Source organism: Pleurodeles waltl, chromosome 4_1 (assembly GCF_031143425.1).
Source record: "Pleurodeles waltl isolate 20211129_DDA chromosome 4_1, aPleWal1.hap1.20221129, whole genome shotgun sequence".
In the NCBI taxonomy this organism is placed as follows: domain Eukaryota; kingdom Metazoa; phylum Chordata; class Amphibia; order Caudata; family Salamandridae; genus Pleurodeles; species Pleurodeles waltl.
The window spans coordinates 56,206,411-56,229,444 of record NC_090442.1 but is presented as its reverse complement, the minus strand read 5'-3'; the positions used below and the strand labels follow the sequence as shown (position 1 = coordinate 56,229,444).

The 23,034-nt window shown below is 52.8% G+C and overlaps 23 non-coding genes across 23 annotated transcripts; 6 read left to right on the top strand and 17 right to left on the bottom strand.

The window, feature by feature from the left end:
- Positions 1–465: 465 nt before the first annotated feature.
- On the top strand, positions 466–536 carry TRNAG-GCC (transfer RNA glycine (anticodon GCC)). The gene has a single exon. It is a non-coding gene; the product is annotated as a tRNA-Gly (tRNA).
- Positions 537–607: 71 nt separating this feature from the next.
- On the bottom strand, positions 608–679 carry TRNAW-CCA (transfer RNA tryptophan (anticodon CCA)). The gene has a single exon. It is a non-coding gene; the product is annotated as a tRNA-Trp (tRNA).
- Positions 680–932: 253 nt separating this feature from the next.
- On the bottom strand, positions 933–1,006 carry TRNAN-GUU (transfer RNA asparagine (anticodon GUU)). The gene has a single exon. It is a non-coding gene; the product is annotated as a tRNA-Asn (tRNA).
- Positions 1,007–2,852: 1,846 nt separating this feature from the next.
- Positions 2,853–2,924, bottom strand: TRNAW-CCA (transfer RNA tryptophan (anticodon CCA)). The gene has a single exon. It is a non-coding gene; the product is annotated as a tRNA-Trp (tRNA).
- A 253-nt stretch (positions 2,925–3,177) lies between these two features.
- Positions 3,178–3,251, bottom strand: TRNAN-GUU (transfer RNA asparagine (anticodon GUU)). The gene has a single exon. It is a non-coding gene; the product is annotated as a tRNA-Asn (tRNA).
- A 1,847-nt stretch (positions 3,252–5,098) lies between these two features.
- TRNAW-CCA (transfer RNA tryptophan (anticodon CCA)) lies at positions 5,099–5,170 on the bottom strand. Its single transcript has one exon. It is a non-coding gene; the product is annotated as a tRNA-Trp (tRNA).
- Positions 5,171–5,423: 253 nt separating this feature from the next.
- Positions 5,424–5,497, bottom strand: TRNAN-GUU (transfer RNA asparagine (anticodon GUU)). The gene has a single exon. It is a non-coding gene; the product is annotated as a tRNA-Asn (tRNA).
- A 1,706-nt stretch (positions 5,498–7,203) lies between these two features.
- Positions 7,204–7,274, top strand: TRNAG-GCC (transfer RNA glycine (anticodon GCC)). Its single transcript has one exon. It is a non-coding gene; the product is annotated as a tRNA-Gly (tRNA).
- Positions 7,275–7,345: 71 nt separating this feature from the next.
- TRNAW-CCA (transfer RNA tryptophan (anticodon CCA)) lies at positions 7,346–7,417 on the bottom strand. Its single transcript has one exon. It is a non-coding gene; the product is annotated as a tRNA-Trp (tRNA).
- A 253-nt stretch (positions 7,418–7,670) lies between these two features.
- TRNAN-GUU (transfer RNA asparagine (anticodon GUU)) lies at positions 7,671–7,744 on the bottom strand. Its single transcript has one exon. It is a non-coding gene; the product is annotated as a tRNA-Asn (tRNA).
- Positions 7,745–9,449: 1,705 nt separating this feature from the next.
- On the top strand, positions 9,450–9,520 carry TRNAV-GAC (transfer RNA valine (anticodon GAC)). The gene has a single exon. It is a non-coding gene; the product is annotated as a tRNA-Val (tRNA).
- Positions 9,521–9,591: 71 nt separating this feature from the next.
- TRNAW-CCA (transfer RNA tryptophan (anticodon CCA)) lies at positions 9,592–9,663 on the bottom strand. The gene has a single exon. It is a non-coding gene; the product is annotated as a tRNA-Trp (tRNA).
- A 253-nt stretch (positions 9,664–9,916) lies between these two features.
- On the bottom strand, positions 9,917–9,990 carry TRNAN-GUU (transfer RNA asparagine (anticodon GUU)). The gene has a single exon. It is a non-coding gene; the product is annotated as a tRNA-Asn (tRNA).
- A 2,170-nt stretch (positions 9,991–12,160) lies between these two features.
- Positions 12,161–12,234, bottom strand: TRNAN-GUU (transfer RNA asparagine (anticodon GUU)). The gene has a single exon. It is a non-coding gene; the product is annotated as a tRNA-Asn (tRNA).
- Positions 12,235–16,187: 3,953 nt separating this feature from the next.
- On the top strand, positions 16,188–16,258 carry TRNAG-GCC (transfer RNA glycine (anticodon GCC)). Its single transcript has one exon. It is a non-coding gene; the product is annotated as a tRNA-Gly (tRNA).
- A 71-nt stretch (positions 16,259–16,329) lies between these two features.
- On the bottom strand, positions 16,330–16,401 carry TRNAW-CCA (transfer RNA tryptophan (anticodon CCA)). The gene has a single exon. It is a non-coding gene; the product is annotated as a tRNA-Trp (tRNA).
- Positions 16,402–16,654: 253 nt separating this feature from the next.
- Positions 16,655–16,728, bottom strand: TRNAN-GUU (transfer RNA asparagine (anticodon GUU)). Its single transcript has one exon. It is a non-coding gene; the product is annotated as a tRNA-Asn (tRNA).
- A 1,703-nt stretch (positions 16,729–18,431) lies between these two features.
- TRNAG-GCC (transfer RNA glycine (anticodon GCC)) lies at positions 18,432–18,502 on the top strand. Its single transcript has one exon. It is a non-coding gene; the product is annotated as a tRNA-Gly (tRNA).
- Positions 18,503–18,573: 71 nt separating this feature from the next.
- On the bottom strand, positions 18,574–18,645 carry TRNAW-CCA (transfer RNA tryptophan (anticodon CCA)). Its single transcript has one exon. It is a non-coding gene; the product is annotated as a tRNA-Trp (tRNA).
- Positions 18,646–18,898: 253 nt separating this feature from the next.
- TRNAN-GUU (transfer RNA asparagine (anticodon GUU)) lies at positions 18,899–18,972 on the bottom strand. Its single transcript has one exon. It is a non-coding gene; the product is annotated as a tRNA-Asn (tRNA).
- A 1,846-nt stretch (positions 18,973–20,818) lies between these two features.
- On the bottom strand, positions 20,819–20,890 carry TRNAW-CCA (transfer RNA tryptophan (anticodon CCA)). Its single transcript has one exon. It is a non-coding gene; the product is annotated as a tRNA-Trp (tRNA).
- Positions 20,891–21,143: 253 nt separating this feature from the next.
- TRNAN-GUU (transfer RNA asparagine (anticodon GUU)) lies at positions 21,144–21,217 on the bottom strand. The gene has a single exon. It is a non-coding gene; the product is annotated as a tRNA-Asn (tRNA).
- Positions 21,218–22,923: 1,706 nt separating this feature from the next.
- Positions 22,924–22,994, top strand: TRNAG-GCC (transfer RNA glycine (anticodon GCC)). The gene has a single exon. It is a non-coding gene; the product is annotated as a tRNA-Gly (tRNA).
- Positions 22,995–23,034: the final 40 nt, after the last annotated feature.

Here is a 23,034-nt window from a genome sequence, read left to right as displayed (position 1 = left end):
GGGCTGTAGGGCGCGTTGGGAGCGCGTTAGGGACGCGAAAGAGGGCGCAGGGCGCAGAACTCTGCCCGTTTCTCCCCAGGATTTTGGGGAGGACAGGGAATCTGGCCAGGTCAGTGACTAGGCTTTCCCAGAAGGAAAGTCCAGTGACAGTGGCATGTTGTGAAACACAAGATTGCTGGTGGTCTGGAGGGTGCTTTCTGTCAGCCACTTCTCCCGGGAGCAGCCAGAGAGCAGGCTGATGTCGTGCTCTGTCAAGCACAACACTGGCCCCAAACCACTGTCCTTAGCAAAAGCAGAAACATTCATAGTTTCAGTCTCCTGCATCTGATTCCTGCCATCAGCATGTGAACGTTTGGCAGTCCAAGGCTTGCCATGCAAACTTTGTTCATAGGTGTCCCATGCGAATGCATGGGCCTCATCACTACTGTCTACGGCAGGGCTCTCTGCTCAGCCTATGTAAGTGAAGCATTGGTGGTTCAGTGGTAGAATTCTCGCCTGCCACGCGGGAGGCCCGGGTTCGATTCCCGGCCAATGCAAAGCGCCCTTCTTTTGGCTTTGCTTTAGAAGTCAGAGATATAGACTTGGTGGGCAAAAAAATGTCAAAGAGTGACCCCGACGTGATTTGAACACGCAACCTTCTGATCTGGAGTCAGACGCGCTACCGTTGCGCCACGAGGTCCCTGTGCATGCAGTTTTCAGCCCCGGATCAAGAAATGCTTCTGTGCCTTTTATTGGCCCTCAGTACGCCTGTGGTTAAAGTAGAAGGCTTGGTGGCCCGTTTCCAGTCCTATTGGTGGAAATGACTAGAGGTGAAGAGATGAGAGAAGATAGAAATGTTGAGATAGAGCATGTCACGCAGGCAAAGCGAGAGCTCTAAGAGCAAAGCCAGACAGCTGTGTTTTAATTCAGGACTTGATGTAGGCAAAAGCATACGTCCCTGGGTGGGCTTGAACCACCAACCTTTCGGTTAACAGCCGAACGCGCTAACCGATTGCGCCACAGAGACCAACCACCGCAGTGAGCTTTTGGGACTCAATATATGTTTTTACCTTTGTGCTCCTGCCTGCAGCTCTAAGGTCCTGGCATAAGACAGGTAGGCTTAGACTCCATTGTGACATGTCTTACTTCTCTTAGAAGAAGGTTCTGAGTTGCCAGGCAGCTTATCTTCTGCCGGGCACACTTTCCTTTGCAGGCTTTCAGGTTGTGAATCCAGCACTGCTTAGGTGTCCATGTCAGACATGAGCAGCTCATTGAGCCCCACTGTGTGTTTTTTGTGGAGATACAACTCTCAGACTAGAGGGAGCAGGCGGGAAGTGGGTGAGACTCACACAGGGTGGGTGGGGCAGTTAAAGGATGTTATCTTATAGTGTAATCGAGGAGTTGAGTTTTTTGTGCACTACACTTTAACCAGCGATTCTTTCTAAAAGGAAATCCCAGGGCAGTACCCGCAATGAGTGGCATCCCCACACCCGAGGTTGCATTGTGGTAGCTGTTCCCTGAGCCCATAGCCCCTGTCCCCATGTCGCCCTTTCTCCTCGTGTAACTCACCCCAGGTTCGGTGGCTCTGATACTTGCTGCTTCTGCTGCGCGATCATCCCCATGATCTGGGCCTTTGTACGAAATGTCATGTAAGATGACTTTATTCAGCACGGCGTTTGTCATTTGCTTGGTTGTCCTGTCACTGTTGGATGTTTTCTTGCGCAGACTACTGTCTAATGGTGGGAAGGCCACGAGACACGTGACTTTTCTCTTTCCTTGTTAGCATAGTTTCCTGCCACTGTCTTGTTGTGCTGCCTGCCTGTGAGACACGTGTCTTGCCCATCTCAGCTCCACTGTGGCATGTTAGATATGTCTTTGAGCAGAGTCCCGGTCCCAGAGCTGCTGCCTTCTCTGCACTCTGGCTTGTAAGACTGCAGGCAAAGGCCCTCCCTGGCCCCTCAGCCAGATAGATACATTTACCTGCAGGGCTCAGCTTTGGTGAAAGATATTGGCGAGAGAGAGGAAAGGGGACGGCCCGTGGTGCACCCCCTATTTTGCATAGAACCACAGCCTCCTGGGAGGGCAGAGACATGAGGGTTCTCAGGGAAAGCCCTCCCAGGAGTGTTGAAGGGCAGGACGTGAAACACAGCAATCCCGGAATGGCCTGGTCTAAGATGCCTGTGCAATAGGCCTGGCCCTAGGCTTCCGGGGCTCTTCCTCGGCAGAGGCCCCAGTGGTATGAGCCCGACCAGGGCTGTGCCCGACCAGGGCTGTAGGGCGCGTTGGGAGCGTGTTAGGGACGCGAAAGAGGGCGCAGGGCGCAGAACTCTGCCCGTTTCTCCCCAGGATTTTGGGGAGGACAGGGAATCTGGCCAGGTCAGTGACTAGGCTTTCCCAGAAGGAAAGTCCAGTGACAGTGGCATGTTGTGAAACACAAGATTGCTGGTGGTCTGGAGGGTGCTTTCTGTCAGCCACATCTCCCGGGAGCAGCCAGAGAGCAGGCTGATGTCGTGCTCTGTCAAGCACAACACTGGCCCCAAACCACTGTCCTTAGCAAAAGCAGAAACATTCATAGTTTCAGTCTCCTGCATCTGATTCCTGCCATCAGCATGTGAACGTTTGGCAGTCCAAGGCTTGCCATGCAAACTTTGTTCATAGGTGTCCCATGCGAATGCATGGGCCTCATCACTACTGTCTACGGCAGGGCTCTCTGCTCAGCCTATGTAAGTGAAGCATTGGTGGTTCAGTGGTAGAATTCTCGCCTGCCACGCGGTAGGCCCGGGTTCGATTCCCGGCCAATGCAAAGCGTCCTTCTTTTGGCTTTGCTTTAGAAGTCAGAGATATAGACTTGGTGGGGAAAAAATGTCAAAGAGTGACCCCGACGTGATTTGAACACGCAACCTTCTGATCTGGAGTCAGACGCGCTACCGTTGCGCCACGAGGTCCCTGTGCATGCAGTTCTCAGCCCCGGATCAAGAAATGCTTCTGTGCCTTTTATTGGCCCTCAGAACGCCTGTGGTTAAAGTAGAAGGCTTGGTGGCCCGTTTCCAGTCCTATTGGTGGAAATGACTAGAGGTGAAGAGATGAGAGAAGATAGAAATGTTGAGATAGAGCATGTCATGCAGGCAAAGCGAGAGCTCTAAGAGCAAAGCCAGACAGCTGTGTTTTAATTCAGGACTTGATGTAGGCAAAAGCATACGTCCCTGGGTGGGCTTGAACCACCAACCTTTCGGTTAACAGCCGAACGCGCTAACCGATTGCGCCACAGAGACCAACCACCGGAGTGAGCTTTTGGGACTCAATATATGTTTTTACCTTTGTGCTCCTGCCTGCAGCTCTAAGGTCCTGGCATAAGACAGGTAGGCTTAGACTCCATTGTGACATGTCTTACTTCTCTTAGAAGAAGGTTCTGAGTTGCCAGGCAGCTTATCTTCTGCCGGGCACACTTTCCTTTGCAGGCTTTCAGGTTGTGAATCCAGCACTGCTTAGGTGTCCATGTCAGACATGAGCAGCTCATTGAGCCCCACTGTGTGTTTTTTGTGGAGATACAACTCTCAGACTAGAGGGAGCAGGCGGGAAGTGGGTGAGACTCACACAGGGTGGGTGGGGCAGTTAAAGGATGTTATCTTATAGTGTAATCGAGGAGTTGAGTTTTTTGTGCACTACACTTTAACCAGCGATTCTTTCTAAAAGGAAATCCCAGGGCAGTACCCGCAATGAGTGGCATCCCCACACCCGAGGTTGCATTGTGGTAGCTGTTCCCTGAGCCCATAGCCCCTGTCCCCATGTCACCCTTTCTCCTCGTGTAACTCACCCCAGGTTCGGTGGCTCTGATACTTGCTGCTTCTGCTGCGCGATCATCCCCATGATCTGGGCCTTTGTACGAAATGTCATGTAAGATGACTTTATTCAGCACGGCGTTTGTCATTTGCTTGGTTGTCCTGTCACTGTTGGATGTTTTCTTGCGCAGACTACTGTCTAATGGTGGGAAGGCCACGAGACACGTGACTTTTCTCTTTCCTTGTTAGCATAGTTTCCTGCCACTGTCTTGTTGTGCTGCCTGCCTGTAAGACACGTGTCTTGCCCATCTCAGCTCCACTGTGGCATGTTAGATATGTCTTTGAGCAGAGTCCCGGTCCCAGAGCTGCTGCCTTCTCTGCACTCTGGCTTGTAAGACTGCAGGCAAAGGCCCTCCCTGGCCCCTCAGCCAGATAGATACATTTACCTGCAGGGCTCAGCTTTGGTGAAAGATATTGGCGAGAGAGAGGAAAGGGGACGGCCCGTGGTGCACCCCCTATTTTGCATAGAACCACAGCCTCCTGGGAGGGCAGAGACATGAGGGTTCTCAGGGAAAGCCCTCCCAGGAGTGTTGAAGGGCAGGACGTGAAACACAGCAATCCCGGAATGGCCTGGTCTAAGATGCCTGTGCAATAGGCCTGGCCCTAGGCTTCCGGGGCTCTTCCTCGGCAGAGGCCCCAGTGGTATGAGCCCGACCAGGGCTGTGCCCGACCAGGGCTGTAGGGCGCGTTGGGAGCGTGTTAGGGACGCGAAAGAGGGCGCAGGGCGCAGAACTCTGCCCGTTTCTCCCCAGGATTTTGGGGAGGACAGGGAATCTGGCCAGGTCAGTGACTAGGCTTTCCCAGAAGGAAAGTCCAGTGACAGTGGCATGTTGTGAAACACAAGATTGCTGGTGGTCTGGAGGGTGCTTTCTGTCAGCCACATCTCCCGGGAGCAGCCAGAGAGCAGGCTGATGTCGTGCTCTGTCAAGCACAACACTGGCCCCAAACCACTGTCCTTAGCAAAAGCAGAAACATTCATAGTTTCAGTCTCCTGCATCTGATTCCTGCCATCAGCATGTGAACGTTTGGCAGTCCAAGGCTTGCCATGCAAACTTTGTTCATAGGTGTCCCATGCGAATGCATGGGCCTCATCACTACTGTCTACGGCAGGGCTCTCTGCTCAGCCTATGTAAGTGAAGCATTGGTGGTTCAGTGGTAGAATTCTCGCCTGCCACGCGGTAGGCCCGGGTTCGATTCCCGGCCAATGCAAAGCGTCCTTCTTTTGGCTTTGCTTTAGAAGTCAGAGATATAGACTTGGTGGGGAAAAAAATGTCAAAGAGTGACCCCGACGTGATTTGAACACGCAACCTTCTGATCTGGAGTCAGACGCGCTACCGTTGCGCCACGAGGTCCCTGTGCATGCAGTTCTCAGCCCCGGATCAAGAAATGCTTCTGTGCCTTTTATTGGCCCTCAGTACGCCTGTGGTTAAAGTAGAAGGCTTGGTGGCCCGTTTCCAGTCCTATTGGTGGAAATGACTAGAGGTGAAGAGATGAGAGAAGATAGAAATGTTGAGATAGAGCATGTCATGCAGGCAAAGCGAGAGCTCTAAGAGCAAAGCCAGACAGCTGTGTTTTAATTCAGGACTTGATGTAGGCAAAAGCATACGTCCCTGGGTGGGCTTGAACCACCAACCTTTCGGTTAACAGCCGAACGCGCTAACCAATTGCGCCACAGAGACCAACCACCGCAGTGAGCGTGTTGGGACTCAATATATGTTTTTACCTTTGTGCTCCTGCCTGCAGCTCTAAGGTCCTGGCATAAGACAGGTAGGCTTAGACTCCATTGTGACATGTCTTACTTCTCTTAGAAGAAGGTTCTGAGTTGCCAGGCAGCTTATCTTCTGCCGGGCACACTTTCCTTTGCAGGCTTTCAGGTTGTGAATCCAGCACTGCTTAGGTGTCCATGTCAGACATGAGCAGCTCATTGAGCCCCACTGTGTGTTTTTTGTGGAGATACAACTCTCAGACTAGAGGGAGCAGGCGGGAAGTGGGTGAGACTCACACAGGGTGGGTGGGGCAGTTAAAGGATGTTATCTAATAGTGTAATCGAGGAGTTGGGTTTTTTGTGCACTACACTTTAACCAGCGATTCTTTCTAAAAGGAAATCCCAGGGCAGTACCCGCAATGAGTGGCATCCCCACACCCGAGGTTGCATTGTGGTAGCTGTTCCCTGAGCCCATAGCCCCTGTCCCCATGTCGCCCTTTCTCCTCGTGTAACTCACCCCAGGTTCGGTGGCTCTGATACTTGCTGCTTCTGCTGCGCGATCATCCCCATGATCTGGGCCTTTGTACGAAATGTCATGTAAGATGACTTTATTCAGCACGGCGTTTGTCATTTGCTTGGTTGTCCTGTCACTGTTGGATGTTTTCTTGCGCAGACTACTGTCTAATGGTGGGAAGGCCACGAGACACGTGACTTTTCTCTTTCCTTGTTAGCATAGTTTCCTGCCACTGTCTTGGTGTGCTGCCAGCCTGTGAGACACGTGTCTTGCCCATCTCAGCTCCACTGTGGCATGTTAGATATGTCTTTGAGCAGAGTCCCGGTCCCAGAGCTGCTGCCTTCTCTGCACTCTGGCTTGTAAGACTGCAGGCAAAGGCCCTCCCTGGCCCCTCAGCCAGATAGATACATTTACCTGCAGGGCTCAGCTTTGGTGAAAGATATTGGCGAGAGAGAGGAAAGGGGACGGCCCGTGGTGCACCCCCTATTTTGCATAGAACCACAGCCTCCTGGGAGGGCAGAGACATGAGGGTTCTCAGGGAAAGCCCTCCCAGGAGTGTTGAAGGGCAGGACGTGAAACACAGCAATCCCGGAATGGCCTGGTCTAAGATGCCTGTGCAATAGGCCTGGCCCTAGGCTTCCGGGGCTCTTCCTCGGCAGAGGCCCCAGTGGTATGAGCCCGACCAGGGCTGTGCCCGACCAGGGCTGTAGGGCGCGTTGGGAGCGCGTTAGGGATGCGAAAGAGGGCGCAGGGCGCAGAACTCTGCCCGTTTCTCCCCAGGATTTTGGGGAGGACAAGGAATCTGGCCAGGTCAGTGACTAGGCTTTCCCAGAAGGAAAGTCCAGTGACAGTGGCATGTTGTGAAACACAAGATTGCTGGTGGTCTGGAGGGTGCTTTCTGTCAGCCACTTCTCCCGGGAGCAGCCAGAGAGCAGGCTGATGTCGTGCTCTGTCAAGCACAACACTGGCCCCAAACCACTGTCCTTAGCAAAAGCAGAAACATTCATAGTTTCAGTCTCCTGCATCTGATTCCTGCCATCAGCATGTGAACGTTTGGCAGTCCAAGGCTTGCCATGCAAACTTTGTTCATAGGTGTCCCATGCGAATGCATGGGCCTCATCACTACTGTCTACGGCAGGGCTCTCTGCTCAGCTTATGTAAGTGAAGCATTGGTGGTTCAGTGGTAGAATTCTCGCCTGCCACGCGGGAGGCCCGGGTTCGATTCCCGGCCAATGCAAAGCGCCCTTCTTTTGGCTTTGCTTTAGAAGTCAGAGATATAGACTTGGTGGGCAAAAAAATGTCAAAGAGTGACCCCGACGTGATTTGAACACGCAACCTTCTGATCTGGAGTCAGACGCGCTACCGTTGCGCCACGAGGTCCCTGTGCATGCAGTTCTCAGCCCCGGATCAAGAAATGCTTCTGTGCCTTTTATTGGCCCTCAGTACGCCTGTGGTTAAAGTAGAAGGCTTGGTGGCCCGTTTCCAGTCCTATTGGTGGAAATGACTAGAGGTGAAGAGATGAGAGAAGATAGAAATGTTGAGATAGAGCATGTCACGCAGGCAAAGCGAGAGCTCTAAGAGCAAAGCCAGACAGCTGTGTTTTAATTCAGGACTTGATGTAGGCAAAAGCATACGTCCCTGGGTGGGCTTGAACCACCAACCTTTCGGTTAACAGCCGAACGCGCTAACCGATTGCGCCACAGAGACCAACCACCGCAGTGAGCTTTTGGGACTCAATATATGTTTTTACCTTTGTGCTCCTGCCTGCAGCTCTAAGGTCCTGGCATAAGACAGGTAGGCTTAGACTCCATTGTGACATGTCTTACTTCTCTTAGAAGAAGGTTCTGAGTTGCCAGGCAGCTTATCTTCTGCCGGGCACACTTTCCTTTGCAGGCTTTCAGGTTGTGAATCCAGCACTGCTTAGGTGTCCATGTCAGACATGAGCAGCTCATTGAGCCCCACTGTGTGTTTTTTGTGGAGATACAACTCTCACACTAGAGGGAGCAGGCGGGAAGTGGGTGAGACTCACACAGGGTGGGTGGGGCAGTTAAAGGATGTTATCTAATAGTGTAATCGAGGAGTTGGGTTTTTTGTGCACTACACTTTAACCAGCGATTCTTTCTAAAAGGAAATCCCAGGGCAGTACCCGCAATGAGTGGCATCCCCACACCCGAGGTTGCATTGTGGTAGCTGTTCCCTGAGCCCATAGCCCCTGTCCCCATGTCGCCCTTTCTCCTCGTGTAACTCACCCCAGGTTCGGTGGCTCTGATACTTGCTGCTTCTGCTGCGCGATCATCCCCATGATCTGGGCCTTTGTACGAAATGTCATGTAAGATGACTTTATTCAGCACGGCGTTTGTCATTTGCTTGGTTGTCCTGTCACTGTTGGATGTTTTCTTGCGCAGACTACTGTCTAATGGTGGGAAGGCCACGAGACACGTGACTTTTCTCTTTCCTTGTTAGCATAGTTTCCTGCCACTGTCTTGGTGTGCTGCCAGCCTGTGAGACACGTGTCTTGCCCATCTCAGCTCCACTGTGGCATGTTAGATATGTCTTTGAGCAGAGTCCCGGTCCCAGAGCTGCTGCCTTCTCTGCACTCTGGCTTGTAAGACTGCAGGCAAAGGCCCTCCCTGGCCCCTCAGCCAGATAGATACATTTACCTGCAGGGCTCAGCTTTGGTGAAAGATATTGGCGAGAGAGAGGAAAGGGGACGGCCCGTGGTGCACCCCCTATTTTGCATAGAACCACAGCCTCCTGGGAGGGCAGAGACATGAGGGTTCTCAGGGAAAGCCCTCCCAGGAGTGTTGAAGGGCAGGACGTGAAACACAGCAATCCCGGAATGGCCTGGTCTAAGATGCCTGTGCAATAGGCCTGGCCCTAGGCTTCCGGGGCTCTTCCTCGGCAGAGGCCCCAGTGGTATGAGCCCGACCAGGGCTGTGCCCGACCAGGGCTGTAGGGCGCGTTGGGAGCGCGTTAGGGACGCGAAAGAGGGCGCAGGGCGCAGAACTCTGCCCGTTTCTCCCCAGGATTTTGGGGAGGACAGGGAATCTGGCCAGGTCAGTGACTAGGCTTTCCCAGAAGGAAAGTCCAGTGACAGTGGCATGTTGTGAAACACAAGATTGCTGGTGGTCTGGAGGGTGCTTTCTGTCAGCCACTTCTCCCGGGAGCAGCCAGAGAGCAGGCTGATGTCGTGCTCTGTCAAGCACAACACTGGCCCCAAACCACTGTCCTTAGCAAAAGCAGAAACATTCATAGTTTCAGTCTCCTGCATCTGATTCCTGCCATCAGCATGTGAACGTTTGGCAGTCCAAGGCTTGCCATGCAAACTTTGTTCATAGGTGTCCCATGCGAATGCATGGGCCTTATCACTACTGTCTACGGCAGGGCTCTCTGCTCAGCCTATGTAAGTGAAGCATTGGTGGTTCAGTGGTAGAATTCTCGCCTGACACGCGGGAGGCCCGGGTTCGATTCCCAGCCAATGCAAAGCGCCCTTCTTTTGGCTTTGCTTTAGAAGTCAGAGATATAGACTTGGTGGGGAAAAAAATGTCAAAGAGTGACCCCGACGTGATTTGAACACGCAACCTTCTGATCTGGAGTCAGACGCGCTACCGTTGCGCCACGAGGTCCCTGTGCATGCAGTTCTCAGCCCCGGATCAAGAAATGCTTCTGTGCCTTTTATTGGCCCTCAGTACGCCTGTGGTTAAAGTAGAAGGCTTGGTGGCCCGTTTCCAGTCCTATTGGTGGAAATGACTAGAGGTGAAGAGATGAGAGAAGATAGAAATGTTGAGATAGAGCATGTCACGCAGGCAAAGCGAGAGCTCTAAGAGCAAAGCCAGACAGCTGTGTTTTAATTCAGGACTTGATGTAGGCAAAAGCATACGTCCCTGGGTGGGCTTGAACCACCAACCTTTCGGTTAACAGCCGAACGCGCTAACCGATTGCGCCACAGAGACCAACCACCGCAGTGAGCGTGTTGGGACTCAATATATGTTTTTACCTTTGTGCTCCTGCCTGCAGCTCTAAGGTCCTGGCATAAGACAGGTAGGCTTAGACTCCATTGTGACATGTCTTACTTCTCTTAGAAGAAGGTTCTGAGTTGCCAGGCAGCTTATCTTCTGCCGGGCACACTTTCCTTTGCAGGCTTTCAGGTTGTGAATCCAGCACTGCTTAGGTGTCCATGTCAGACATGAGCAGCTCATTGAGCCCCACTGTGTGTTTTTTGTGGAGATACAACTCTCAGACTAGAGGGAGCAGGCGGGAAGTGGGTGAGACTCACACAGGGTGGGTGGGGCAGTTAAAGGATGTTATCTAATAGTGTAATCGAGGAGTTGGGTTTTTTGTGCACTACACTTTAACCAGCGATTCTTTCTAAAAGGAAATCCCAGGGCAGTACCCGCAATGAGTGGCATCCCCACACCCGAGGTTGCATTGTGGTAGCTGTTCCCTGAGCCCCTAGCCCCTGTCCCCATGTCGCCCTTTCTCCTCGTGTAACTCACCTCAGGTTCGGTGGCTCTGATACTTGCTGCTTCTGCGCGATCATCCCCATGATCTGGGCCTTTGTACGAAATGTCATGTAAGATGACTTTATTCAGCACAGCGTTTGTCATTTGCTTGGTTGTCCTGTCACTGTTGGATGTTTTCTTGCGCAGACTACTGTCTAATGGTGGGAAGGCCACGAGACACGTGACTTTTCTCTTTCCTTGTTAGCATAGTTTCCTGCCACTGTCTTGTTGTGCTGCCTGCCTGTGAGACACGTGTCTTGCCCATCTCAGCTCCACTGTGGCATGTTAGATATGTCTTTGAGCAGAGTCCCGGTCCCAGAGCTGCTGCCTTCTCTGCACTCTGGCTTGTAAGACTGCAGGCAAAGGCCCTCCCTGGCCCCTCAGCCAGATAGATACATTTACCTGCAGGGCTCAGCTTTGGTGAAAGATATTGGCGAGAGAGAGGAAAGGGGACGGCCCGTGGTGCACCCCCTATTTTGCATAGAACCACAGCCTCCTGGGAGGGCAGAGACAGGAGGGTTCTCAGGGAAAGCCCTCCCAGGAGTGTTGAAGGGCAGGACGTGAAACACAGCAATCCCGGAATGGCCTGGTCTAAGATGCCTGTGCAATAGGCCTGGCCCTAGGCTTCCGGGGCTCTTCCTCGGCAGAGGCCCCAGTGGTATGAGCCCGACCAGGGCTGTGCCCGACCAGGGCTGTAGGGCGCGTTGGGAGCGCGTTAGGGACGCGAAACAGGGTGCAGGGCGCAGAACTCTGCCCGTTTCTCCCCAGGATTTTGGGGAGGACAGGGAATCTGGCCAGGTCAGTGACTAGGCTTTCCCAGAAGGAAAGTCCAGTGACAGTGGCATGTTGTGAAACACAAGATTGCTGGTGGTCTGGAGGGTGCTTTCTGTCAGCCACTTCTCCCGGGAGCAGCCAGAGAGCAGGCTGATGTCGTGCTCTGTCAAGCACAACACTGGCCCCAAACCACTGTCCTTAGCAAAAGCAGAAACATTCATAGTTTCAGTCTCCTGCATCTGATTCCTGCCATCAGCATGTGAACGTTTGGCAGTCCAAGGCTTGCCATGCAAACTTTGTTCATAGGTGTCCCATGCGAATGCATGGGCCTCATCACTACTGTCTACGGCAGGGCTCTCTGCTCAGCCTATGTAAGTGAAGCATTGGTGGTTCAGTGGTAGAATTCTCGCCTGCCACGCGGGAGGCCCGGGTTCGATTCCCGGCCTATGCAAAGCGCCCTTCTTTTGGCTTTGCTTTAGAAGTCAGAGATATAGACTTGGTGGGCAAAAAAATGTCAAAGAGTGACCCCGACGTGATTTGAACATGCAACCTTCTGATCTGGAGTCAGACGCGCTACCGTTGCGCCACGAGGTCCCTGTGCATGCAGTTCTCAGCCCCGGATCAAGAAATGCTTCTGTGCCTTTTATTGGCCCTCAGTACGCCTGTGGTTAAAGTAGAAGGCTTGGTGTCCCGTTTCCAGTCCTATTGGTGGAAATGACTAGAGGTGAAGAGATGAGAGAAGATAGAAATGTTGAGATAGAGCATGTCACGCAGGCAAAGCGAGAGCTCTAAGAGCAAAGCCAGACAGCTGTGTTTTAATTCAGGACTTGATGTAGGCAAAAGCATACGTCCCTGGGTGGGCTTGAACCACCAACCTTTCGGTTAACAGCCGAACACGCTAACCGATTGCGCCACAGAGACCAACCACCGCAGTGAGCGTGTTGGGACTCAATATATGTTTTTACCTTTGTGCTCCTGCCTGCAGCTCTAAGGTCCTGGCATAAGACAGGTAGGCTTAGACTCCATTGTGACATGTCTTACTTCTCTTAGAAGAAGGTTCTGAGTTGCCAGGCAGCTTATCTTCTGCCGGGCACACTTTCCTTTGCAGGCTTTCAGGTTGTGAATCCAGCACTGCTTAGGTGTCCATGTCAGACATGAGCAGCTCATTGAGCCCCACTGTGTGTTTTTTGTGGAGATACAACTCTCAGACTAGAGGGAGCAGGCGGGAAGTGGGTGAGACTCACACAGGGTGGGTGGGGCAGTTAAAGGATGTTATCTAATAGTGTAATCGAGGAGTTGGGTTTTTTGTGCACTACACTTTAACCAGCGATTCTTTCTAAAAGGAAATCCCAGGGCAGTACCCGCAATGAGTGGCATCCCCACACCCGAGGTTGCATTGTGGTAGCTGTTCCCTGAGCCCATAGCCCCTGTCCCCATGTCGCCCTTTCTCCTCGTGTAACTCACCCCAGGTTCGGTGGCTCTGATACTTGCTGCTTCTGCTGCGCGATCATCCCCATGATCTGGGCCTTTGTACGAAATGTCATGTAAGATGACTTTATTCAGCACGGCGTTTGTCATTTGCTTGGTTGTCCTGTCACTGTTGGATGTTTTCTTGCGCAGACTACTGTCTAATGGTGGGAAGGCCACGAGACACGTGACTTTTCTCTTTCCTTGTTAGCATAGTTTCCTGCCACTGTCTTGGTGTGCTGCCAGCCTGTGAGACACGTGTCTTGCCCATCTCAGCTCCACTGTGGCATGTTAGATATGTCTTTGAGCAGAGTCCCGGTCCCAGAGCTGCTGCCTTCTCTGCACTCTGGCTTGTAAGACTGCAGGCAAAGGCCCTCCCTCGCCCCTCAGCCAGATAGATACATTTACCTGCAGGGCTCAGCTTTGGTGAAAGATATTGGCGAGAGAGAGGAAAGGGGACGGCCCGTGGTGCACCCCCTATTTTGCATAGAACCACAGCCTCCTGGGAGGGCAGAGACATGAGGGTTCTCAGGGAAAGCCCTCCCAGGAGTGTTGAAGGGCAGGACGTGAAACACAGCAATCCCGGAATGGCCTGGTCTAAGATGCCTGTGCAATAGGCCTGGCCCTAGGCTTCCGGGGCTCTTCCTCGGCAGAGGCCCCAGTGGTATGAGCCCGACCAGGGCTGTGCCCGACCAGGGCTGTAGGGCGCGTTGGGAGCGCGTTAGGGACGCGAAAGAGGGCGCAGGGCGCAGAACTCTGCCCGTTTCTCCCCAGGATTTTGGGGAGGACAGGGAATCTGGCCAGGTCAGTGACTAGGCTTTCCCAGAAGGAAAGTCCAGTGACAGTGGCATGTTGTGAAACACAAGATTGCTGGTGGTCTGGAGGGTGCTTTCTGTCAGCCACTTCTCCCGGGAGCAGCCAGAGAGCAGGCTGATGTCGTGCTCTGTCAAGCACAACACTGGCCCCAAACCACTGTCTTTAGCAAAAGCAGAAACATTCATAGTTTCAGTCTCCTGCATCTGATTCCTGCAATCAGCATGTGAACGTTTGGCAGTCCAAGGCTTGCCATGCAAACTTTGTTCATAGGTGTCCCATGCGAATGCATGGGCCTCATCACTACTGTCTACGGCAGGGCTCTTTGCTCAGCCTATGTAAGTGAAGCATTGATGGTTCAGTGGTAGAATTCTCGCCTGCCCCGCGGGAGGCCCGGGTTCGATTCCTGGCCAATGCAAAGCGCCCTTCTTTTGGCTTTGCTTTAGAAGTCAGAGATATAGACTTGGTGGGGAAAAAAATGTCAAAGAGTGACCCCGACGTGTTTTGAACACGCAACCTTCTGATCTGGAGTCAGACGCGCTACGGTTGCGCCACAAGGTCCCTGTGCATGCAGTTCTCAGCCCCGGATCAAGAAATGCTTCTGTGCCTTTTATTGGCCCTCAGTACGCCTGTGGTTAAAGTAGAAGGCTTGGTGGCCCGTTTCCAGTCCTATTGGTGGAAATGACTAGAGGTGAAGAGATGAGAGAAGATAGAAATGTTGAGATAGAGCATGTCACGCAGGCAAAGCGAGAGCTCTAAGAGCAAAGCCAGACAGCTGTGTTTTAATTCAGGACTTGATGTAGGCAAAAGCATACGTCCCTGGGTGGGCTTGAACCACCAACCTTTCAGTTAACAGCCGAACGCTCTAACCGATTGCGCCACAGAGACCAACCACCGCAGTGAGCGTGTTGGGACTAAATATATGTTTTTACCTTTGTGCTCCTGCCTGCAGCTCTAAGGTCCTGGCATAAGACAGGTAGGCTTAGACTCCATTGTGACATGTCTTACTTCTCTTAGAAGAAGGTTCTGAGTTGCCAGGCAGCTTATCTTCTGCCGGGCACACTTTCCTTTGCAGGCTTTCAGGTTGTGAATCCAGCACTGCTTAGGTGTCCATGTCAGACATGAGCAGCTCATTGAGCCCCACTGTGTGTTTTTTGTGGAGATACAACTCTCAGACTAGAGGGAGCAGGCGGGAAGTGGGTGAGACTCACACAGGGTGGGTGGGGCAGTTAAAGGATGTTATCTAATAGTGTAATCGAGGAGTTGGGTTTTTTGTGCACTACACTTTAACCAGCGATTCTTTCTAAAAGGAAATCCCAGGGCAGTACCCGCAATGAGTGGCATCCCCACACCCGAGGTTGCATTGTGGTAGCTGTTCCCTGAGCCCCTAGCCCCTGTCCCCATGTCGCCCTTTCTCCTCGTGTAACTCACCCCAGGTTCGGTGGCTCTGATACTTGCTGCTTCTGCCGCGCGATCATCCCCATGATCTGGGCCTTTGTACGAAATGTCATGTAAGATGACTTTATTCAGCACGGCGTTTGTCATTTGCTTGGTTGTCCTGTCACTGTTGGATGTTTTCTTGCGCAGACTACTGTCTAATGGTGGGAAGGCCACGAGACACGTGACTTTTCTCTTTCCTTGTTAGCATAGTTTCCTGCCACTGTCTTGTTGTGCTGCCTGCCTGTGAGACACGTGTCTTGCCCATCTCAGCTCCACTGTGGCATGTTAGATATGTCTTTGAGCAGAGTCCCGGTCCCAGAGCTGCTGCCTTCTCTGCACTCTGGCTTGTAAGACTGCAGGCAAAGGCCCTCCCTGGCCCCTCAGCCAGATAGATACATTTACCTGCAGGGCTCAGCTTTGGTGAAAGATATTGGCGAGAGAGAGGAAAGGGGACGGCCCGTGGTGCACCCCCTATTTTGCATAGAACCACAGCCTCCTGGGAGGGCAGAGACATGAGGGTTCTCAGGGAAAGCCCTCCCAGGAGTGTTGAAGGGCAGGACGTGAAACACAGCAATCCCGGAATGGCCTGGTCTAAGATGCCTGTGCAATAGGCCTGGCCCTAGGCTTCCGGGGCTCTTCCTCGGCAGAGGCCCCAGTGGTATGAGCCCGACCAGGGCTGTGCCCGACCAGGGCTGTAGGGCGCGTTGGGAGCGCGTTAGGGACGCGAAAGAGGGCGCAGGGCGCAGAACTCTGCCCGTTTCTCCCCAGGATTTTGGGGAGGACAGGGAATCTGGCCAGGTCAGTGACTAGGCTTTCCCAGAAGGAAAGTCCAGTGACAGTGGCATGTTGTGAAACACAAGATTGCTGGTGGTCTGGAGGGTGCTTTCTGTCAGCCACTTCTCCCGGGAGCAGCCAGAGAGCAGGCTGATGTCGTGCTCTGTCAAGCACAACACTGGCCCCAAACCACTGTCCTTAGCAAAAGCAGAAACATTCATAGTTTCAGTCTCCTGCATCTGATTCCTGCCATCAGCATGTGAACGTTTGGCAGTCCAAGGCTTGCCATGCAAACTTTGTTCATAGGTGTCCCATGCGAATGCATGGGCCTCATCACTACTGTCTACGGCAGGGCTCTCTGCTCAGCCTATGTAAGTGAAGCATTGGTGGTTCAGTGGTAGAATTCTCGCCTGCCACGCGGGAGGCCCGGGTTCGATTCCCGGCCAATGCAAAGCGCCCTTCTTTTGGCTTTGCTTTAGAAGTCAGAGATATAGACTTGGTGGGGAAAAAAATGTCAAAGAGTGACCCCGACGTGATTTGAACACGCAACCTTCTGATCTGGAGTCAGACGCGCTACCGTTGCGCCACGAGGTCCCTGTGCATGCAGTTCTCAGCCCCGGATCAAGAAATGCTTCTGTGCCTTTTATTGGCCCTCAGTACACCTGTGGTTAAAGTAGAAGGCTTGGTGGCCCGTTTCCAGTCCTATTGGTGGAAATGACTAGAGGTGAAGAGATGAGAGAAGATAGAAATGTTGAGATAGAGCATGTCACGCAGGCAAAGCGAGAGCTCTAAGAGCAAAGCCAGACAGCTGTGTTTTAATTCAGGACTTGATGTAGGCAAAAGCATACGTCCCTGGGTGGGCTTGAACCACCAACCTTTCGGTTAACAGCCGAACGCGCTAACCGATTGCGCCACAGAGACCAACCACCGCAGTGAGCGTGTTGGGACTCAATATATGTTTTTACCTTTGTGCTCCTGCCTGCAGCTCTAAGGTCCTGGCATAAGACAGGTAGGCTTAGACTCCATTGTGACATGTCTTACTTCTCTTAGAAGAAGGTTCTGAGTTGCCAGGCAGCTTATCTTCTGCCGGGCACACTTTCCTTTGCAGGCTTTCAGGTTGTGAATCCAGCACTGCTTAGGTGTCCATGTCAGACATGAGCAGCTCATTGAGCCCCACTGTGTGTTTTTTGTGGAGATACAACTCTCAGACTAGAGGGAGCAGGCGGGAAGTGGGTATGACTCACACAGGGTGGGTGGGGCAGTTAAAGGATGTTATCTAATAGTGTAATCGAGGAGTTGTGTTTTTTGTGCACTACACTTTAACCAGCGATTCTTTCTAAAAGGAAATCCCAGGGCATTACCCGCAATGAGTGGCATCCCCACACCCGAGGTTGCATTGTGGTAGCTGTTCCCTGAGCCCCTAGCCCCTGTCCCCATGTCGCCCTTTCTCCTCGTGTAACTCACCTCAGGTTCGGTGGCTCTGATACTTGCTGCTTCTGCGCGATCATCCCCATGATCTGGGCCTTTGTACGAAATGTCATGTAAGATGACTTTATTCAGCACGGCGTTTGTCATTTGCTTGGTTGTCCTGTCACTGTTGGATGTTTTCTTGCGCAGACTACTGTCTAATGGTGGGAAGGCCACGAGACACGTGACTTTTCTCTTTCCTTGTTAGCATAGTTTCCTGCCACTGTCTTGTTGTGCTGCCTGCCTGTGAGACACGTGTCTTGCCCATCTCAGCTCCACTGTGGCATGTTAGATATGTCTTTGAGCAGAGTCCCGGTCCCAGAGCTGCCGCCTTCTCTGCACTCTGGCTTGTAAGACTGCAGGCAAAGGCCCTCCCTGGCCCCTCAGCCAGATAGATACATTTACCTGCAGGGCTCAGCTTTGGTGAAAGATATTGGCGAGAGAGAGGAAAGGGGACGGCCCGTGGTGCACCCCCTATTTTGCATAGAACCACAGCCTCCTGGGAGGGCAGAGACATGAGGGTTCTCAGGGAAAGCCCTCCCAGGAGTGTTGAATGGCAGGACGTGAAACACAGCAATCCCGGAATGGCCTGGTCTAAGATGCCTGTGCAATAGGCCTGGCCCTAGGCTTCCGGGGCTCTTCCTCGGCAGAGGCCCCAGTGGTATGAGCCCGACCAGGGCTGTGCCCGACCAGGGCTGTAGGGCGCGTTGGGAGCGCGTTAGGGACGCGAAAGAGGGCGCAGGGCGCAGAACTCTGCCCGTTTCTCCCCAGGATTTTGGGGAGGACAGGGAATCTGGCCAGGTCAGTGACTAGGCTTTCCCAGAAGGAAAGTCCAGTGACAGTGGCATGTTGTGAAACACAAGATTGCTGGTGGTCTGGAGGGTGCTTTCTGTCAGCCACTTCTCCCGGGAGCAGCCAGAGAGCAGGCTGATGTCGTGCTCTGTCAAGCACAACACTGGCCCCAAACCACTGTCCTTAGCAAAAGCAGAAACATTCATAGTTTCAGTCTCCTGCATCTGATTCCTGCCATCAGCATGTGAACGTTTGGCAGTCCAAGGCTTGCCATGCAAACTTTGTTCATAGGTGTCCCATGCGAATGCATGGGCCTCATCACTACTGTCTACGGCAGGGCTCTCTGCTCAGCCTATGTAAGTGAAGCATTGGTGGTTCAGTGGTAGAATTCTCGCCTGCCACGCGGGAGGCCCGGGTTCGATTCCCGGCCAATGCAAAGCGCCCTTCTTTTGGCTTTGCTTTAGAAGTCAGAGATATAGACTTGGTGGGCAAAAAAATGTCAAAGAGTGACCCCGACGTGATTTGAACACGCAACCTTCTGATCTGGAGTCAGACGCGCTACCGTTGCGCCACGAGGTCCCTGTGCATGCAGTTTTCAGCCCCGGATCAAGAAATGCTTCTGTGCCTTTTATTGGCCCTCAGTACGCCTGTGGTTAAAGTAGAAGGCTTGGTGGCCCGTTTCCAGTCCTATTGGTGGAAATGACTAGAGGTGAAGAGATGAGAGAAGATAGAAATGTTGAGATAGAGCATGTCACGCAGGCAAAGCGAGAGCTCTAAGAGCAAAGCCAGACAGCTGTGTTTTAATTCAGGACTTGATGTAGGCAAAAGCATACGTCCCTGGGTGGGCTTGAACCACCAACCTTTCGGTTAACAGCCGAACGCGCTAACCGATTGCGCCACAGAGACCAACCACCGCAGTGAGCTTTTGGGACTCAATATATGTTTTTACCTTTGTGCTCCTGCCTGCAGCTCTAAGGTCCTGGCATAAGACAGGTAGGCTTAGACTCCATTGTGACATGTCTTACTTCTCTTAGAAGAAGGTTCTGAGTTGCCAGGCAGCTTATCTTCTGCCGGGCACACTTTCCTTTGCAGGCTTTCAGGTTGTGAATCCAGCACTGCTTAGGTGTCCATGTCAGACATGAGCAGCTCATTGAGCCCCACTGTGTGTTTTTTGTGGAGATACAACTCTCAGACTAGAGGGAGCAGGCGGGAAGTGGGTGAGACTCACACAGGGTGGGTGGGGCAGTTAAAGGATGTTATCTTATAGTGTAATCGAGGAGTTGAGTTTTTTGTGCACTACACTTTAACCAGCGATTCTTTCTAAAAGGAAATCCCAGGGCAGTACCCGCAATGAGTGGCATCCCCACACCCGAGGTTGCATTGTGGTAGCTGTTCCCTGAGCCCATAGCCCCTGTCCCCATGTCGCCCTTTCTCCTCGTGTAACTCACCCCAGGTTCGGTGGCTCTGATACTTGCTGCTTCTGCTGCGCGATCATCCCCATGATCTGGGCCTTTGTACGAAATGTCATGTAAGATGACTTTATTCAGCACGGCGTTTGTCATTTGCTTGGTTGTCCTGTCACTGTTGGATGTTTTCTTGCGCAGACTACTGTCTAATGGTGGGAAGGCCACGAGACACGTGACTTTTCTCTTTCCTTGTTAGCATAGTTTCCTGCCACTGTCTTGTTGTGCTGCCTGCCTGTAAGACACGTGTCTTGCCCATCTCAGCTCCACTGTGGCATGTTAGATATGTCTTTGAGCAGAGTCCCGGTCCCAGAGCTGCTGCCTTCTCTGCACTCTGGCTTGTAAGACTGCAGGCAAAGGCCCTCCCTGGCCCCTCAGCCAGATAGATACATTTACCTGCAGGGCTCAGCTTTGGTGAAAGATATTGGCGAGAGAGAGGAAAGGGGACGGCCCGTGGTGCACCCCCTATTTTGCATAGAACCACAGCCTCCTGGGAGGGCAGAGACATGAGGGTTCTCAGGGAAAGCCCTCCCAGGAGTGTTGAAGGGCAGGACGTGAAACACAGCAATCCCGGAATGGCCTGGTCTAAGATGCCTGTGCAATAGGCCTGGCCCTAGGCTTCCGGGGCTCTTCCTCGGCAGAGGCCCCAGTGGTATGAGCCCGACCAGGGCTGTGCCCGACCAGGGCTGTAGGGCGCGTTGGGAGCGTGTTAGGGACGCGAAAGAGGGCGCAGGGCGCAGAACTCTGCCCGTTTCTCCCCAGGATTTTGGGGAGGACAGGGAATCTGGCCAGGTCAGTGACTAGGCTTTCCCAGAAGGAAAGTCCAGTGACAGTGGCATGTTGTGAAACACAAGATTGCTGGTGGTCTGGAGGGTGCTTTCTGTCAGCCACATCTCCCGGGAGCAGCCAGAGAGCAGGCTGATGTCGTGCTCTGTCAAGCACAACACTGGCCCCAAACCACTGTCCTTAGCAAAAGCAGAAACATTCATAGTTTCAGTCTCCTGCATCTGATTCCTGCCATCAGCATGTGAACGTTTGGCAGTCCAAGGCTTGCCATGCAAACTTTGTTCATAGGTGTCCCATGCGAATGCATGGGCCTCATCACTACTGTCTACGGCAGGGCTCTCTGCTCAGCCTATGTAAGTGAAGCATTGGTGGTTCAGTGGTAGAATTCTCGCCTGCCACGCGGTAGGCCCGGGTTCGATTCCCGGCCAATGCAAAGCGTCCTTCTTTTGGCTTTGCTTTAGAAGTCAGAGATATAGACTTGGTGGGGAAAAAATGTCAAAGAGTGACCCCGACGTGATTTGAACACGCAACCTTCTGATCTGGAGTCAGACGCGCTACCGTTGCGCCACGAGGTCCCTGTGCATGCAGTTCTCAGCCCCGGATCAAGAAATGCTTCTGTGCCTTTTATTGGCCCTCAGAACGCCTGTGGTTAAAGTAGAAGGCTTGGTGGCCCGTTTCCAGTCCTATTGGTGGAAATGACTAGAGGTGAAGAGATGAGAGAAGATAGAAATGTTGAGATAGAGCATGTCATGCAGGCAAAGCGAGAGCTCTAAGAGCAAAGCCAGACAGCTGTGTTTTAATTCAGGACTTGATGTAGGCAAAAGCATACGTCCCTGGGTGGGCTTGAACCACCAACCTTTCGGTTAACAGCCGAACGCGCTAACCAATTGCGCCACAGAGACCAACCACCGCAGTGAGCGTGTTGGGACTCAATATATGTTTTTACCTTTGTGCTCCTGCCTGCAGCTCTAAGGTCCTGGCATAAGACAGGTAGGCTTAGACTCCATTGTGACATGTCTTACTTCTCTTAGAAGAAGGTTCTGAGTTGCCAGGCAGCTTATCTTCTGCCGGGCACACTTTCCTTTGCAGGCTTTCAGGTTGTGAATCCAGCACTGCTTAGGTGTCCATGTCAGACATGAGCAGCTCATTGAGCCCCACTGTGTGTTTTTTGTGGAGATACAACTCTCAGACTAGAGGGAGCAGGCGGGAAGTGGGTGAGACTCACACAGGGTGGGTGGGGCAGTTAAAGGATGTTATCTAATAGTGTAATCGAGGAGTTGGGTTTTTTGTGCACTACACTTTAACCAGCGATTCTTTCTAAAAGGAAATCCCAGGGCAGTACCCGCAATGAGTGGCATCCCCACACCCGAGGTTGCATTGTGGTAGCTGTTCCCTGAGCCCATAGCCCCTGTCCCCATGTCGCCCTTTCTCCTCGTGTAACTCACCCCAGGTTCGGTGGCTCTGATACTTGCTGCTTCTGCTGCGCGATCATCCCCATGATCTGGGCCTTTGTACGAAATGTCATGTAAGATGACTTTATTCAGCACGGCGTTTGTCATTTGCTTGGTTGTCCTGTCACTGTTGGATGTTTTCTTGCGCAGACTACTGTCTAATGGTGGGAAGGCCACGAGACACGTGACTTTTCTCTTTCCTTGTTAGCATAGTTTCCTGCCACTGTCTTGGTGTGCTGCCAGCCTGTGAGACACGTGTCTTGCCGATCTCAGCTCCACTGTGGCATGTTAGATATGTCTTTGAGCAGAGTCCCGGTCCCAGAGCTGCTGCCTTCTCTGCACTCTGGCTTGTAAGACTGCAGGCAAAGGCCCTCCTTGGCCCCTCAGCCAGATAGATACATTTACCTGCAGGGCTCAGCTTTGGTGAAAGATATTGGCGAGAGAGAGGAAAGGGGACGGCCCGTGGTGCACCCCCTATTTTGCATAGAACCACAGCCTCCTGGGAGGGCAGAGACATGAGGGTTCTCAGGGAAAGCCCTCCCAGGAGTGTTGAAGGGCAGGACGTGAAACACAGCAATCCCGGAATGGCCTGGTCTAAGATGCCTGTGCAATAGGCCTGGCCCTAGGCTTCCGGGGCTCTTCCTCGGCAGAGGCCCCAGTGGTATGAGCCCGACCAGGGCTGTGCCCGACCAGGGCTGTAGGGCGCGTTGGGAGCGCGTTAGGGATGCGAAAGAGGGCGCAGGGCGCAGAACTCTGCCCGTTTCTCCCCAGGATTTTGGGGAGGACAAGGAATCTGGCCAGGTCAGTGACTAGGCTTTCCCAGAAGGAAAGTCCAGTGACAGTGGCATGTTGTGAAACACAAGATTGCTGGTGGTCTGGAGGGTGCTTTCTGTCAGCCACTTCTCCCGGGAGCAGCCAGAGAGCAGGCTGATGTCGTGCTCTGTCAAGCACAACACTGGCCCCAAACCACTGTCCTTAGCAAAAGCAGAAACATTCATAGTTTCAGTCTCCTGCATCTGATTCCTGCCATCAGCATGTGAACGTTTGGCAGTCCAAGGCTTGCCATGCAAACTTTGTTCATAGGTGTCCCATGCGAATGCATGGGCCTCATCACTACTGTCTACGGCAGGGCTCTCTGCTCAGCTTATGTAAGTGAAGCATTGGTGGTTCAGTGGTAGAATTCTCGCCTGCCACGCGGGAGGCCCGGGTTCGATTCCCGGCCAATGCAAAGCGCCCTTCTTTTGGCTTTGCTTTAGAAGTCAGAGATA